Source organism: Panulirus ornatus, chromosome 30 (assembly GCF_036320965.1).
Source record: "Panulirus ornatus isolate Po-2019 chromosome 30, ASM3632096v1, whole genome shotgun sequence".
Lineage (NCBI taxonomy): Eukaryota > Metazoa > Arthropoda > Malacostraca > Decapoda > Palinuridae > Panulirus > Panulirus ornatus.
The window spans coordinates 24,802,404-24,820,100 of record NC_092253.1 but is presented as its reverse complement, the minus strand read 5'-3'; the positions used below and the strand labels follow the sequence as shown (position 1 = coordinate 24,820,100).

Sequence of the window (17,697 nt, the reverse complement as noted above, 5' to 3'; positions counted from 1 at the left end):
CTTCACAAACTCCTCTCAGCCAGTCCTTCCCAAAGACAAACCCTCCACAAGCATCATTTCCGAGGATCGGCCCAAACCGAACAACGCCCCTCTCCAGGAGTCACTCTTAGTGACCAATCAATCCTCTCCAAACGCCCTCTCCCTCCGACCAGCCCAACCCACATCACACCCCAGAAACTCCTCTCATACATTGCTTCTCATTACCATCCCTCCCCCCACACACACACTTCCTTTCGAGCAGACTTACCCGCACACACCAGAACTCCAGAATCCTCCCCTCCCTCGTACACTATTCCCCACGACCACTAGTATTACACAACAGATTACCCTAAATATCACTCTACAAACATAGTCTCCCAGCACACCACTCCCCACAGCCAGCCCTCTCCACATATCACCCCTGACGATCACTTCTCCCCGTACACCAACTCTTACTATCAACCCGTCTTAGCTCAACACAGCTACCCACTCCCTGGTCTACCCATACACGACTGCCGCGAGGATCAAGTCTTCCCACACACTACCGCGAGGATCTTGAGACTTGCTTGAACCCTGCCATGCTTATCAAAAGTCTTCCTGTGCATCAGTGTAGGAGCAACATTGTACGTGATGTGAGTAATGTATACTGGTTAATATACGACATAGAACATATGTAATATAACCGGCGGTCTGTCTCAAGGAATACCAGTTGTTTGGGCTGTAGGCTTCCCAACTGCTAGGGTCATTATGGCCATCACTGCCAAGCTACTAGGTCCACCAACCAACCGACAAATCTTAAAACACTTTTTTACGCTGATTAAAGATAAACAGAAGACCACACACACCCTCACCAGGCATGTGGGCCATGATGATGTGATTATAAGATCTGCTTGAATTTTGTTGATGGTGGTGGAAGTGTACGTACGTTTTGTCGTGGAAAGAGTCAAGTGGTGGTTTGGTTGTTCAACTTGGGTGCGAACATAGGACAAGTTATACCTTAAATCGTAATGTCGAAATGAATTCTCGATAGGCAATGTTTTGTTGGTAATGTTTCGTTTTCTTTACCAGAGTTGATGTTGGAGAAGAGGGAAGACACGAACGGATCAGAGCCACCATCACCACCACAGGCGCTAGCCATACACTCTCCATTAGCTTGCTGGCTGCCCGGCTGAAGTGTGGCAACTGTGATCGCGTAGGTGGATTCGAATTCTGTAATGAAGTGACTCCGACCTATCACTTTCTTCTCACCTTCGCTGAGGTCGTTCAGCGGACGAGGTACGACTGCTTTATACAGAGGTTTGGCCTGAGAGAACGGGAATCCAGAGGTGCTAATAGGGTCACGGAGGCGGGCCAGGTGCAGTTCCCAGTGTACGAGCGGAGTGGGGTTGGTCGAGCGGTGGGCAGTAGTGTGTGCTGTGCCTGCCTGGACTGGTTCACTCCGTAGTGCTGAGGTTTATGCGTTGCCTCGCTTGATTGTCTGTCATCTTCGTCAGAAACTCACCAGGCCAATGTGATTTATACAAGCAGGTATTTAGGCTTCAGTTTTGTGTATCATTATGGCTAAATATTAGACGTGGTAATGTACACTGAGGCTTCTTCAAGATTCGAGAGAAGTAAGTATTAACATTAAGCTTCTTTGTTCAATTATTGGTTCGAGATGAAGGTTCTTCTTCGATGATATAATGTTGTTTAGCACTACACTTCCTCCACTCACAGTCCCCCCACACACCACCACTACACACTACACCTACACGACAGTCATACATATCATACCCATACACAACCACCTCTCACGTTCCTCACATATACTGCCCATACACAACACCACCCTCACACATTGCCCACATCACCTTACCCACACACCACCCCACACATCATCCCGACACACCACCCCCTACACACCAACCCCCACACACCACCCCACACATCATCCCGACACACCACCCCCTACACACCAGCCCCCACACACCACCCCCACACATCATCCCGAAACACCACCCCCTACACACCAACCACCCCACACATCATCCCGACACACCACCCCCTACACACCAGCCCACACATCATCCCGAAACACCACCCCCTACACACCACCCCACACACCACCCCACACATCATCCCGAAACACCACCCCCTACACACCAGCCCCCACACACCACCCCGACATACCAACCCGACACACCAGCCCCACACTTCATCCCCACACATGACCACACACCACATCACCACACACCACAGCTAGCCACTTATGTACAGACGTTGTAAGTCATGATATAATATATTGATCCTTAACACACACACACACACACACACACACACACACACACGCACACTGCTAATTTACGAAGCCCGTATCAACGCATCGCTCCGATTCTTCCGAACAGTAGTGAAACGATCGACCCATGTGGGTCTGGGGGGGCTTGGAGGAAGGGGAGGCTGGAGGTGCACCTGTTCGCGTACCTGCCCCTGTACCGCCCACGGCCATCCACGCCTACCCCCCCCCCCTCCCTCCCCCCCGTCGCTTCCCTCCCCCACCCACCTCATCAACCACCAACCCCTACCTCTCCCTCCCTCCCCCCCTTCCCCCCCACACACACCCCCAACCATCTATTACTTATGACGGTTTATTGGTACGCGATTCACTGGTGTGTTATTCGCGGTGTGTGTGTGTGTGTGTGTGTGTGTGTGTGCGTGTGTGTGTGTGTAGCTAGAACGTATTATGCCACTGTACATGCAAATGTTCCTCCCTCCCTATGTAGGAGCACAGGCTCACCAACATCGCCAACACCAACACCTACACCAACACCACCGCCAACACCAACACCTTCGCCAACACCACCACTACTAACACCACCTTCATCACCACCTCTAACACCACCACCACAACAACCTCCAACACCACCACCACTACCAACACCACCTTCACCACCACCACCACCACCACCAATACCAACACCACTTTCACCACCGCCACAACCTCCAACACTGCCACCACCGCCACCTTCAACACCACCACCTGCACCAACACCACCATCACCTGCTGGTACCACCACCTGAGGCAGCATCAGCAACCATCTGTTGCAGGTCTGGTGGTCGTCACCTTCTGCCAACAACCATCCTGAGCCCCAGGGAGGGAGTGAGCTACACCCACCCACCCACCTCTCTCTCTCTCTCTCTCTCTCTCTCTCTCTCTCTCTCTCTCTCTCTCTCTCTCTCTCTCTCTCTCTCTCTCATTATGATCGGTACCGGTGGTGTGTGAGCTACCCGCGTCCGCCGCCTGCCCCCCCCCCCCCCCCCACCAAGGAAGCCCCCTGTGGCAATCCCGTTTTCTTTTTTTTATGTTGTTGTTCAGTGTCTCCGCTGCACACCTGTTGCTCTCCTCCGTGCACACACACACACACACACACACACACACACACACACACACACACAAGCTGAATCGAAATCACACATCATATCTCGCCTCACTGGAGACACACCAACTTACCCGTACTTCAGGGAGGACACATTCACAAGTGATACACTTTGCAAGATACGTTTGATTCCTGGAGTTGTAGCCATCTGATACGAGAATTTCTAACGTTAATCTCGCTTTCATTATTGTTTTGAAGTTATTCTTACACACGTCAGCGTAATTATTAGGAGAATTGTTATATAAAATGTTAAAATCTAGTTTTGTATGCATATCTTACTCGTTTGCTGTTTTCCGCTAGAGCGAGGTAACGCCAGGAGCATACGAAGAAGGCCTTATTGGCTCGTTTCCTTTCTCTAGCTGTCATGTGTAATGCACCGAAACTACAGCTCCCTATCGACAACCAGGCCCCACGGACCTTTCCATGGTTTACCATGGCCGCTTCATAAGCCCTAGTTCAATCCACTGACAGCACGTCGCCCCCTATATACCACATGAATATGATACAACAAAATAGACTAATCGTATCTATTATCTACTAGTTTATAGGTTTTAAAGTTTTATGGATTAAGTCAGTAAGGAACTGAGAATCCTCTTTATCGCAAATTGAGATCCCCAGAATAAAGTAATCCCGAGAATAGATTAATCCTCTCTTACACTCAAACAGATGTCAGGAAAGATGACATATTTTCAACCCAGATACGTCCGGTGCCCCAGACCAGGAGGTTTTTGTGGTTTTTTTTCCATAAACGTCTCCTGGAATCGTCCTTCTAGTCTAAATATGGTCGAGGAGGGAGGAGGGTTTCAGACTAGAAAAGGGTGTAGGAGAGGATCTGATCCCATTTGATGATGCTCATCTGGAAATAAGTAAATGTAGGATTCTGCTTCACCACTCTGGTCAGCATGGGTTCAGGATGTGTGAATAATGGTTTTTCAAACACTGTACATACCTGATCCAACCCCACAAACACTGGGCAGTAGTAGTGTTGATGATGATATACGCCACAACAACTACGACAAATGAGGTTCGACACAAACTGATTCATTCAGTTGGATTCGAAGAGTAAACGTTCAATTTTCACATCTCAGAAAACTATAAGGAAAACTATTTTGGGTCATAGGACCTTCTATATCGTGAACTTTTCAGAAATCTTTATCAATGTAATTTTTTTTCATTTCTCTCGGTTTCCTATGTCGAACTCATGATTGCTTTATCAAATACAGCAAACAAATTGGTTTACTTTCATACGTTAGAGTTTACCCTCCCTCTCTGTTTACGTTGTAGCCTCTCAGGTAAACATCTTGGAGCTGTCTGGTTTACGTTCTACCAGACCCGACTCAGAGACGCGGGTTCGATTATTCCGTTGCGTTCTTTACAGCGACGTGGTTTATCAAGGTTTATCAATGAGAAACATGGTGATAAGGTTGTCTTTTATCATTTGGTTGTTTCTGACGCGTTAATATGTTGTGATAGGTTGTAATAACCCAGTTTGTGTCGCTCATTCCGGCAGACCCAGTGTGTGTGTGTGTGTGTGTGTGTGTGTGTGTGTGTCTCCCGCCAACCCCACCACCTCATGCAACCCCACCTTACCCCCTCCGTCTCCTTTACTCCACCCTCCCACTTCCTCCACTTCCCCCCTCCTCCTCCCCTTCCATCTTTTTCTCTAGTCTTCCACCTGTCATCCTCTCTCTCCCCCCACACCCCACACCCCTACTAACACCCACCTCCACCTCCTCCTTCTTCCTCCCTCCTCACCCCTCCCCAGTGTTCTTCCTCTCCCCCGAGGGCCGGGGCGGGGCGGAGGAGCTGTCCCCGCGCCCCCTGGGGCTGCTCGAGGATTATTGCACCTGCAGTTACTACCCCCTCCCCCCCTTGCTCCGCCCGCCCCTACCCCACCCGTGGCTTAACTGGGTCTTACCCCCAACGTCCAGCGCCCTCCCTGACCCCATCCACCCTCCCCCTCCCCACACACCAGAGACTCCCCCGCCCGCTGCTCTTCCCGCCCATGCCGCCCACAAAACCACCACCCACGCCGCCCACATCACTACCCACACCCAGGATGATTTATTCGATGTTATGAAAATAAATGTTTAAGATTTCTTCCAAGTGCCTCTGTTGCCTGTAAGTTATCTCCTCTTTCTCTATCTTTCTTTCTGTTTACATACCGTTTTCTGTCTGTCTGTCTGTATCTCCACCATTCTTCTTACACATGTTTTTGTCTGTCTGTCTGTCTGTCTGTCTGTCTGTCTGTCTGTCTGTCTGTCTGTCTGTCTGTCTGTCTGTCTGCCTCCCTTTACGTGCGCAGAATCTGCGTCATAGGAAAATCTCGTGGTACAAGTATACTCTCTCTCTCTCTCTCTCTCTCTCTCTCTCTCTCTCTCTCTCTCCCTCAGCAGTACAGTCAAAAGAGAGACCGTCATTGTGTAACAGCCTCCCCTGTGATGCAATGCGGTCCCTCGAGTCATTTCTCTGCTATTACCGCTTGTGCGCTGCGGAGAGAGAGAGAGAGAGAGAGAGAGAGAGAGAGAGAGAGAGAGAGAGGACGCGGGAGGGTCAAACATCTCCACACTTCCGGCCGTTCAACATCCGTCGTCTCTAAGCCAGTGTTCTCCGCCGTGCGATCAGAACCAGCGAGACCTGACGCGTTGAAGGTCTCGTTGTCTGTCTCGCTGGTCCATGTATTGAAGGTCTCGTTGTCTGTCTCGCTGGTCCATGTATTGAAGGTCTCGTTGTCTCTCTGGCTCGTGTAATGAAGGTCTCGTTGTCTGTCTCGCTGGCTCGTGTACTGAAGGTCTCGTTGCCTCTCTGGCTCGTGTAATGAAAGTCTCGTTGTCTGTCTCGCTGGTCCATGTATTGAAGGTCTCGTTGTGTGTCTCGCTGGGTCGTGTATTAAAGGTCTCGTTGTGTGTCTCGCTGGCTCGTGTATTGAAGGTCTCGTTGTCTCTGCCTCGTGAACTGAAGGTCTCGTTGTCTCGCACGCTTAAGTCCTGCAGATCTCCTTATCTCTTGGGCTAGGGCGTTGAGAAAATCCTTATCTCCCTAACTAAAATCGTTATCTCCTCGCTAGGATGCTGAGGATCTCCTTATCTCCCTAGCTAGGGCGTTCACATTCTCGTTGTCTCGCTAGCTAGGGCATTTGAGGATTCCTTTATCTCGCTGTCTCTTTCCTCTCAACATCCTGCTCTTTCCCGCCCTTTACTCACACCATCATTTAGCCCAATTCCTCCACTTGTCTCAGCTACATCTCCTCTGTGTATTTCGCATATCTAATGTTGTCTCTCTGTTACCACATCTCTCTGAAGTACTGTCTGATTACTACCACATCTCGCTCCACCGCCATCACTATCTCTCCGTCTGTCTCCTCGTTACCTGACCATTATCTTGATCTCTTCTTATCATGCTATCTTGTCTCTTAATGTACCTTAATCATTCACTTTCGTAATCTCGATATATCTCACTCATGCATTCGTTATCCTTTCGTTTCACTAGATTGCTCTCTATCTCGACACGAATTACTCATTATCTCGCTATTTTTTTTATCTGCTACCTCACTATCTCGCTAACTTGTTCATCTGCTACCTCGTTATGCAGCTGACATGTCTCGCTATCTCTTGTTGACATAGTGTTTTTGGTCTCGTTATCTCGTTATTTAGTTATCACTTCGATATCTCTTGTCTCTCGTTATCTCGTTATTTAGTTATCACTTCGATATTCTTGTCTCTCGTTCGGCTGTCGGAGGTAGGTGACCCTGTGCACGAAGTACACGACCTCTCATGAGCAACTACGAATTAGAATGAAGCAAACTGTGCCACTTGTGTTAGGAGGATGAGAAATAACGTCAGCGTATGTACCTGCACATTAATTATTTACCTTCGTACTTTGTGAAAGTTTGGCACTGATTATTTGTCTTCGTGCTTTGAAAAAGATGCTTTTCCTTGATATTAATCACAAAAGTCACACACACACACACACACACACACCCGAACCACAAACACACACACACACACACACACACACACACACACACACACGAACCACAAACACACACACACACGCACACACACACACACACACACACACACACACACACGAACCACACACACACACACACAACACACACACACGCAGACCACAACAGTTCGGAGAACAAAACCGTTCCTGCGCTTTGTGTTCTTGTCGATGATGTATATATATTGACTTGCTTCATCTGGAAGATTTTGATGACGTTCCTTGTGTTGTCGGTGGTCTAACTGTGACCAGACATCATCATCATCTCCAGCCTGATGTTACATCGTATTACCTGCTGGGGTTTTGGAAGATTCTTTCTCATATTGTGTTGGCAATGATGGCGCTGTGTAGTATTCCTTCTAAAGGCCTCATTTCTTTCCCCCACACCTCCTCTCTCCTCTTCTCCCCTTCGTCCACTTCTCTCCTCTCCCTGTTTATGCTTCAAGACTTAGCCGATGTTCCCTTCTCTTATCTGCGTTTGGATCATTACCATCTGATAACTTGAGCTCCTCTGTCGAGATCATTTAATTGCGGGTTAGGTTAGGTTACCACTTTGAGGCCAATCTCACTGTCAAACCAACTCGTCAAACCATCCTTGATTCTCTCTCTCTCTCTCTCTCTCTCTCTCTCTCTCTCTCTCTCTCTCTCTCTCTCTCTCTCTCTCTCACTCATCTCTCCCCCCTCCCTCCCTTTCCGATCGTTCCTGCGACACCTTCCCTGGCCGGAAGCTCCCCATCAGGTGGTGGCTGGGGTGGTTGGTGCTGTGTTGTCCAGGAGGAGGCAGAACCACGCACGCCACGCTATCAAGGACGTCTCCGTCCGTTTCCCGACTCCGTCACTCATTTCTTTGTCTTTTGGGGGGAATCTGAGGGAGACTTCTCGACTGCTGGTGTCCTCATCAGGACTCGATCTCTATGATTCTCTTTTATTCAACAATAGACTTCATGTTGTTCAGGAGTGAAGGATGCATTTCATAGTTCTGGCATCTCGTGCCTTCAGGAGATTCCCTTGAAACACTCTTGTTTGATCTGTAAATGTCACCTGAAGTCGACAATCTTACGTTATGTTGTGAGGATTTTATGTGAGTACGATATTCATGATCAAGTTACTCGAAGGTGAATATGGCAGCTGATGGAACCGAGGAAGGTGAGGTTCGCCATAGGGTGGGTAAGGGGGTTAAGGTCCTGGGTGCACTGAGAAGTGTTTGGAAAGAGAGGTCAACTGTCTGTAGGGAGCGAAAGATGGGCAGTGTTTGAAGGTACAATATCAGCCTTGAGGTGTACAGCAAAGGATGGTTGATGACTGGAGGGTTTTAATGCCACTATGGTTAATGATAAGATGTAGGAACAGACGACCCAAATGTGTGAGAAATTCTTCATACAAGGGAGTATAAAACCTTTGTAGATATGAAACGCCAAATATGTTTATATTACCACAGGGTTGACCTGTGAAGTTATCATTACCACAGGGTAACTTGTAAAGTTATCATTACCACAGGGTTGACTTGTAAAGTTATCATTACCACAGGGTTGATCTGTGAAGTTATCATTACCACAGGGTAACTTGTGAAGTTATCATTATCACAGGGTTGACTTGTGAAGTTATCATTACCACAGGGTTAACTTGTGAAACTGAACAGAGGGAAACGAATGACTGATAAAGATATAGAAAGAAACTGCGTTTTGACGGCCACAAGAAAACCATAGAGACGTCTATGGGATTTGGCTTTGGTTATGAGGCTTTAGTTTCGGTGTAGCCCGGGATCCTTTCCAGAGGCCTCGTGCGCCACTTTCAGTAGCAGATAAATGTGGACTTCTATGGAGTAGGTTCTTTGACGAGACTGTACTCCCAGTGATCCAGTGATACTGCCTTCCCTAAGGTGACTTTTAACTTGAGGAGGCTGGTGGAATGTTATCTCGCGTGTGGCGAGGTGGCGACGAAATGGATGAAGGCAGCAAGTATAGATATGCACATTTGCATATATGTATATGTCTATGTATGTATGTGTATGTATACGTTGAAATGTATAGGCATGTATATGTGTGTATGTGGGTGGGTTGGGTCATTCCTCATCTGTTTCCTTGCGCTGTTAACACGTATATGACTATAGTTCAGCGAGTGCTATATGATCAACATATCCAGTTCTATCATATGAATTTTCAATATTCATTACCATCGTACATATCTTTCTCCTCTTAAAAGCGTCTTGTTTAATGATATATTTACCTAATTATCATACAACTATCACAGATATTGTACGACAGCTTTGTTGGAGATGTCGACTCATTTCGACCCGAAGTCAGTAAGAAATATACGACTATGTACACTGAAGATTTGTAAGGGTGAACCTCTCAGACGCTGAGGAGCACATGTACCTTCGTCAGGAGGGAACACCTCACGGTACAACACTGTCCCTCACCCTCAGTCAATAAGATCGAGGCGAGAGTGTGGTCGGGGAGTCCCTGGAGTTTATTAAGGGGAGACAGACCTCCGTGACCACCAAGGGCCATCTTGCTGGTGTGCTGGGCGGCGTCTGCGGTCGCCTGGCCAGACCATGACCACGGGTGGATTGGCTCCTGCTGGGGGGGAGGGAGGGAGCAGCCCCCCAGAAGGCCGGAAATTCTGACGTGATCAGAGACAAATACACACACACACACACACACACACACACACACACACACACACACACACACACGGTGAAGGCCAGAGGGAGTTCCCCAAGGGGCCAAGCCTGAGGCTGTGAGAGAACCCCTGATCCCCAGCCGGAGGGGATTTCCTTCTCCTCCCCAGTTCCTCCAATCTTCTCAACTGAACTTCCCATTTCTTTTTTTTCCTCCCTCTCATCTTCCTCTCTCTCTAACCTTCATCATTCTCCTTTTTCCACTCAACTCCCACGCTCTGTCCCTCACTCCATCCTCCATCTCCATCCTAAATACATCACTCCATCATCTCTACCCGTAGCCTCCTACTCCATCATCTACACTCATCCCCCTGTCTACTCGGCAATTCCCCCACCTACACTCCGCTCTCCTGTTCCATCCTTCACCTACGCGCCACCCTCACAAACCCTCAACCTTGTGGACAGAGGGACTGAGGTGGTCAAGTATCACTCTCATTAATATAATTTCGACGCAAACCAGATACCTGAATATTTGTCCTTAATTCGCCACTGCGAAGTAAGGGAAGAACGGTTCTGCTTCTCCGGGTCTTCGCGTCCGCATGCGCGTACATGGCTGCGTCCGAGCGCTCACACTTTGGTCAAGTTTTATGTCAAGTTCAGTTTTCACTGCCAGTAAGGTACGGTCGTGTGACGCCGTGTGCTGACCATGAGGATGAGCTCCTCACCATCCAGTCTAAAAGTAGGTCGTCCTGGCCTTACATTTCACGCCTCAGAGGGATATAGTTTTAAGTAAAGACAAGTAGAGAAATGGACTCCATATTAAAGCATGAATGGATATGGACTCATAGTATAAGGGCTTTGTGCTCAGCAATGAAACGATGAGAGAACTTAATGGACTCTTCTTCATAGATTACCGACATTTTTTCAATGCACTCGCCTATCTGTCTATCATGACACTGACGAAGAAGTAGATTTTGAATACTGATTTTGAAAATGTTGGAGGATTTAGATGTAATCTTTGAATGAACGTAGAGATAAGCGAGCTTTTGATCTTACTTCAAGCTAGATTATCAAAACCCATTAAGAGAATATAATGAAAGTAGAAAAGAAATAATGTCACGTTTATTTAGAATCTACAACACTGCTAAAGAAAATGAAAAAGCAGGAGATCGCGTTTTGATACGAGTCTGAGAAACAGAAAGAAAATGTCTTCCCCCACATCTACATAAGTGGAGGAGCTGAGTGATGTTTGTTTCACAGTAGCTTTGTATACTTTCACTTACAGGAAGAAACAACGGATCTCGCAGAGTTTAATTCTTTCGAACACAACTTGTTAAGCAGACAATACTGTAGCTTTGTTATTCTGGTGTAGCAGAGGATGCGGGTGGGTCGTGGTGTTTCTCCAGCTGGTAGCAGATCTACTACTGCTTCTGTCACTGCTGCTACAGGCCGTCCATAGCTGACGCCCCTGCTGGCAGCAGATCTACTGCTTCTGTCACTGTTGCTATAGGCCGTCCATCTCCCACGCCCCTGCTGGCAGCAGATCTCCCACGTTTCTACACTCCCTATTCGCGTCGTCGCTTTTGTCTGTGTCGCTGTAGATGGCGATGATGATGCGACTAACTGCTTCTACCGTCGTTTCTGTGCTGCTCCAGGTAGGAGCACAGATCCGTCCACTGTTGCACAGAAACCCACGCCCGGGAAGAACCAGGGAGTGAGGATCGTGGCGATGTTAGTGTTCGTACAGTCTTTTGCTCGGGTTTTTCCATTCCAGGAACGATTGCCTCCTCCACCCATCCTCCTCCTACTTGTGAGTCCTGACACTTTCCCATCCCCTCCCACATGGGCGGTGATTACCATTTCACCGTTCCACCTGCCCGCACGTGTCCCACACTCTTCCATCGTTCTCCCACACACACACACTCTCTGCACGCGCTCCACCCTCACCTTGCCTCACTCACCCCCTTCCCCCCCAGCACGCGCGCTGCACGCTCCAGCAGGGTAATGGTGGGAGCAACACACGCTGGTAATGCTCACCCTGTCACACTCCACCGTGCGGTGTGAGGTACACGTCTGGTGGTGACGTGGAGGCGGGCCGCTCGCTGCACATCCTGGCCTCCTGCTGCCGGTGTGGTGTTGATGATGGCACTGCTGGTATTGATGATGATAACTGTACTGCAGGTGTTGATGATGGTGTAGCTGTTTATTATGGCGTTGATGATGTGGATGATCATAATGATGTTTGTTGGTGCTGGTGTTGATGACGATGTTGCTGGCGTTGATGATGATGTTGATGATGTATGTTGGTGCTGGTGTTGATGATGTTGTTGCTGGCGTTGATGATGTTGTTGATGATGTATGTTGGTGCTGGTGTTGATGATGTTGTTGATGTCTCTACACCTGGCTTTAATGCTAGTGTTGATGACGTTGCTCGCAGTGTTGATGATAGTGTTAATGTCGATACTCCTGCTGGTTTTGTCACTATTAATGATGTTTCTGGTGTTGATGACGTTGCTACTGATGTTGATGTTATCACTCTCTGTGGTATTGATGATGGTGGTGGTTTCGCGATTGATGATGATGGTGATGCTAGTGTTTCTAGTGTTACTGGCGGTGTTGGAGGTTTTGAGGGTGGTGTTGTTGGAGATATTGAGGGTGGTGTTGTTGGAGGTGTTGAGGGTGGTATTGTTGGAGGTGTTGAGGGTGGTGTTGTTGGAGGTGTTGAGGGTGGTGTTGTTGGAGGTGTTGAGGGTGGTATTGTTGGAGGTGTTGAGGGTGGTGTTGTTGGAGGTGTTGAGGGTGGTGTTGTTGGAGGTGTTGAGGGTGGTGTTGTTGGAGGTGTTGAGGGTGGTATTGTTGGAGATATTGAGGGTGGTGTTGTTGGAGGTGTTGAGGGTGGTGTTGTTGGAGGTGTTAGTGATGATGGTATTGTAGGTAGTGGTATTGTAGGTGGTGGTGCCACTGTTGTCTGATCATGGTGTTGTTGATGATGTTATTGTGGTGTTGCTTCGTGTGTTGATGAGATGGTGATGACCGTGTCCATGATGATGTTATTGATGTTGATGGCGATGGTGATGCAGCTGATGTTGATGACGGCGCTGCTGATGTTAATGGTGCAGTTGACGTTGAAGACTGTACATCCCTCTCCCGTTGATGTTGGCATTATTGTTGATGTTGTTGATGGTGTATCTGGCGTTGATGATGGTGTTCCTGATGTTGATGGTGCTGTTACTGGTGTTGGTGATGTTGATGTTAGTGCTGGTGCTAGTGTTGCTGATGATGTTGATGATGTTGATGTTAGTGCTGGTGCTAGTGTTGCTGATGATGTTGATGATGTTGATGTTAGTGCTGGTGCTAGTGTTGCTGATGATGTTGATGATGTTGATGTTAGTGCTGGTGCTAGTGTTGCTGATGATGTTGATGATGTTGATGTTAGTGCTGGTGCTAGTGTTGCTGATGATGTTGATGATGTTGATGTTAGTGCTGGTGCTAGTGTTGCTGATGATGATGATGTTAATGTTAGTGCTGGTGCTAGTGTTGCTGATGATGTTGATGATGTTGATGTTAGTGCTGGTGCTAGTGTTGCTGATGATGTTGATGATGTTGATGTTAGTGCTGGTGCTAGTGTTGCTGATGATGTTGATGATGTTGATGTTAGTGCTGGTGCTAGTGTTGCTGATGATGTTGATGATGTTGATGTTAGTGCTGGTGCTAGTGTTGCTGATGATGTTGATGATGTTGATGTTAGTGCTGGTGCTAGTGTTGCTGATGATGTTGATGATGTTAATGTTAGTGCTGGTGCTAGTGTTGCTGATGATGTTGATGATGTTGATGCTAGTGCTGGTGCTAGTGTTGCTGATGATGATGATGTTAATGTTAGTGCTGGTGCTAGTGTTGCTGATGATGTTGATGATGTTGATGTTAGTGCTGGTGCTAGTGTTGCTGATGATGTTGATGATGTTGATGTTAGTGCTGGTGCTAGTGTTGCTGATGATGTTGATGATGTTGATGTTAGTGCTGGTGCTAGTGTTGCTGATGATGTTGATGATGTTGATGTTAGTGCTGGTGCTAGTGTTGCTGATGATGTTGATGATGTTGATGTTAGTGCTGGTGCTAGTGTTGCTGATGATGATGATGTTAATGTTAGTGCTGGTGCTAGTGTTGCTGATGATGTTGATGATGTTGATGTTAGTGCTGGTGCTAGTGTTGCTGATGATGTTGATGATGTTGATGTTAGTGCTGGTGCTAGTGTTGCTGATGATGTTGATGATGTTGATGTTAGTGCTGGTGCTAGTGTTGCTGATGATGTTGATGATGTTAATGTTAGTGCTGGTGCTAGTGTTGCTGATGATGTTGATGATGTTAATGTTAGTGCTGGTGCTAGTGTTGCTGATGATGTTGATGATGTTGATGTTAGTGCTGGTGCTAGTGTTGCTGATGATGTTGATGATGTTGATGTTAGTGCTGGTGCTAGTGTTGCTGATGATGTTGATGATGTTGATGTTAGTGCTGGTGCTAGTGTTGCTGATGATGTTGATGATGTTGATGTTAGTGCTGGTGCTAGTGTTGCTGATGATGTTGATGATGTTGATGTTAGTGCTGGTGCTAGTGTTGCTGATGATGTTGATGATGTTGATGTTAGTGCTGGTGCTAGTGTTGCTGATGATGTTGATGATGTTGATGTTAGTGCTGGTGCTAGTGTTGCTGATGATGTTGATGATGTTGATGTTAGTGCTGGTGCTAGTGTTGCTGATGATGTTGATGATGTTGATGTTAGTGCTGGTGCTAGTGTTGCTGATGATGTTGATGATGTTGATGTTAGTGCTGATGCTAGTGTTGCTGATGATGTTGATGATGTTAATGTTAGTGCTGGTGCTAGTGTTGCTGATGATGTTGATGATGTTGATGTTAGTGCTGGTGCTAGTGTTGCTGATGATTTTGATGATGTTGATGTTAGTGCTGGTGCTAGTGTTGCTGATGATGATGATGATGTTGATGGTGGTGGTGCTGCTAGTGTTGCTGATGATGTTGATGATGTTGATGTTAGTGCTGTTGCTAGTGATGCTGATGATGTTGATGTTAGTGCTGCTAGTGTTGCTGATGATGTTGATGATGGTGTCTCAAGTGTTTCTGTTGGCGATGTTGCTGCTGTTGTTGATGAGAGTGTTGTTGATGCTGGTTATCATGATGTTGATGATGTTGTTTCTGACGTTGATGATGCTGCCGCGGTTGATGATGATGACGCTACTGTTGCTGAAGACGGTGTCGCTACGAACGCTTGCGTTGATGTTGATGGTAATGTTGGTGTTGGTGTTGATGTTGGTGCCAGTTTTTAATGATGGCACTGCTTCTGATGTTGATGACGATGTTACGAGTGTTGGTGATAGTAGTGATGGCGTGATAATGATGCTACTGGTGTTATTGATGATGATGTTAGTGTGATGTTGTAGGTCTTGATGTTGTTGGAGTTGATGTTGTGAGGAGGAGGATGATGGTATTGATGAATGAGGGTGTTGATGTTATCAGTATCATTGATGGTGGTGTTGGATGGTATTGCTGATGATGTTGACGAAAGATGATGGTACTGATGGCGTTGATGATGGTCGTACTGCTGGCGTTGATGATTGAGCTGCTGGTAGAGTTGATGGCGTTGACGACGTTGCTTCCACTGATCTTTCTTTCTTTCTTTCTTTTTCTTTCTTTCTTCTATTTTCTTCTTCTTCTTCTTCTTCTTCTTCTTGTGTTTTTAACTGACCTGTAATCAGATCAAACTCGTGTTCACTGAAGGCCGGCGGTGTTGGTGATGAGACATAGTGAAGATGATGATGATGATGTAGTGAAGATGATTTTGACATGACCCGTAAGGGGGTGCTGAATATACAGGTGTACTGAAGATGGGAATGTAATGAAAATGAGGATTTAGTGAAGTTGGAGCCTACAAAAGTCAGATCAAGGCCTTTGGTGTGAATTTTTGGTTTAATTAGGGTGTAGTGATGATGCGGTTGTTGACATGATGCTAAGTGAGAGTGTGGAGGGAGACATACAACATTCGCTCGCGCATTTTAGGCGTTTCTAGTGTTTCTGTTATCTATGTTGTGGTTTATACTGTTTATGCTGTTGTTACTGTTGCTGTTACTGTTACTGCTGCTGTGAAGGATCATGTTGCAAGTGTTACTCCTGTTGCTACTGAGGTTGCTGCTGTTACTACTGCTGCTGTGGCAGATTCTTTCGATGTTGCTGGCGTTATTACTGTTGCTACCGAGGCTGTGTTACTCTTACAGCTCTTGTTGCTGCTGTTGTTGTCGATGTTACTTTTCTTGTACTTGCTACAAGCACCTCTATTATCATGCCTACAACTGCTAGTTCGAACGCCACGCTGCTGCTACACCCACAACCATCACTATCATTTCTACCACTATCATCAGGCATCGTAAACTATAGTGGAAGGAGGGCACAGCCTCCCCTCGTCTTTCCTCTATGATACAAATACAATAAAAGTAATCTAACAGTTTAATGTAATACGTAGCACATTAGCGACGCCTTTCTGTGTCATTTGCATCTATAGGATAAACATCGTTAAAAGACATTTATTTACTGATCAATAGATAATCTAAGACATTTATTGTAACCATTGGCCCACAGATGACCACTGATAACAGAAACACAAACATATAAGCTACGGATCTGTTCCATTTCACGCTGATTCCTTTGCGGGGAAGGAGTATAAAAAACAAAACAAAAAACACTCAACCACAATGATTCACGAGGGATCTGTCAACAAGTGAGGTGTGGGTGGGAGGGCAGGACGAGGGGGAGGGGGAGGGGGAAGAGGAGGAGGAGGAGGAGGAGGAGGAGGAGGAGGAGGAGGAGGTGTTGTGTCCCTGCGTCTCTCCTGATGAGGATGGGAAGTTCCACCCTCATGACTCATGACCTTGTCCACACACACGACGCTTCTGATTACCTACCGCTGGCGGGCGTTTGTGGAGGGGACATTTGGAAGAAGGAGTAAAGTCTTACATTTCTCACACGCCATTTTCCGTGTGAGAGAGGTAGCGTCAAGAATACTTGACTGAGCCTTAGAGAGAGAAGTACTCACTTGGCTCTTTGCTCTGTTCCTTCTCTTGTAACAAAGGAGGGGAGGATTTCCAGCCACCCCACTGTTCCCACCCTGCGTAGTCGCCTTCTACGACGCGCAGGGAATAGGTGGGCGGTATTCTTTCTCCCCTACCGCCGGGGATAATTTCCTGAATATATGATTGCTTGAATCCCTATAGCATCATATATGTTCCCAACGTTCATCTGTACCAAAGAGAGTCTCTGAAACTTTGAGGCCATTGGTTCTTCTGTAAACTTTTACATATTTTCGGAAAACTGACTTCTTGTCAGACGAATTTGATGGACCAAAAACTCGTGTAAGAAATGTAGATTTTACTCCTTCAGGAAACACTTGAAGTTTGTCAGGGGAAATTAATAAATCATTATCAATGTTCTTTTTTATTACAAATTGCTATATCACTGTGAAATGTTTTTTTTGCAAATATTCAAATCTTATATCTAACCTTAGTATATATATATATATATATATATATATATATATATATATATATATATATATATATATATATATATATGTATATATATATAAATAGAGAGAGAGAGAGAGAGAGAGAGAGAGAG

General features: G+C 46.7%; 1 long non-coding RNA gene across 4 annotated transcripts in view; it reads left to right on the top strand.

The window, feature by feature from the left end:
* The first annotated feature begins 1,065 nt into the window (after positions 1-1,065).
* Positions 1,066-17,697, top strand: part of LOC139758502 (uncharacterized) — a 33,433-nt gene continuing 16,801 nt past the window's right edge. For 3 of the 4 annotated variants that reach the window (XR_011714856.1, XR_011714857.1, XR_011714855.1), the window contains exon 1: positions 1,267-1,506. This is a non-coding gene — a long non-coding RNA (uncharacterized lncRNA). The other variant, XR_011714858.1, reaches the window with a different exon arrangement.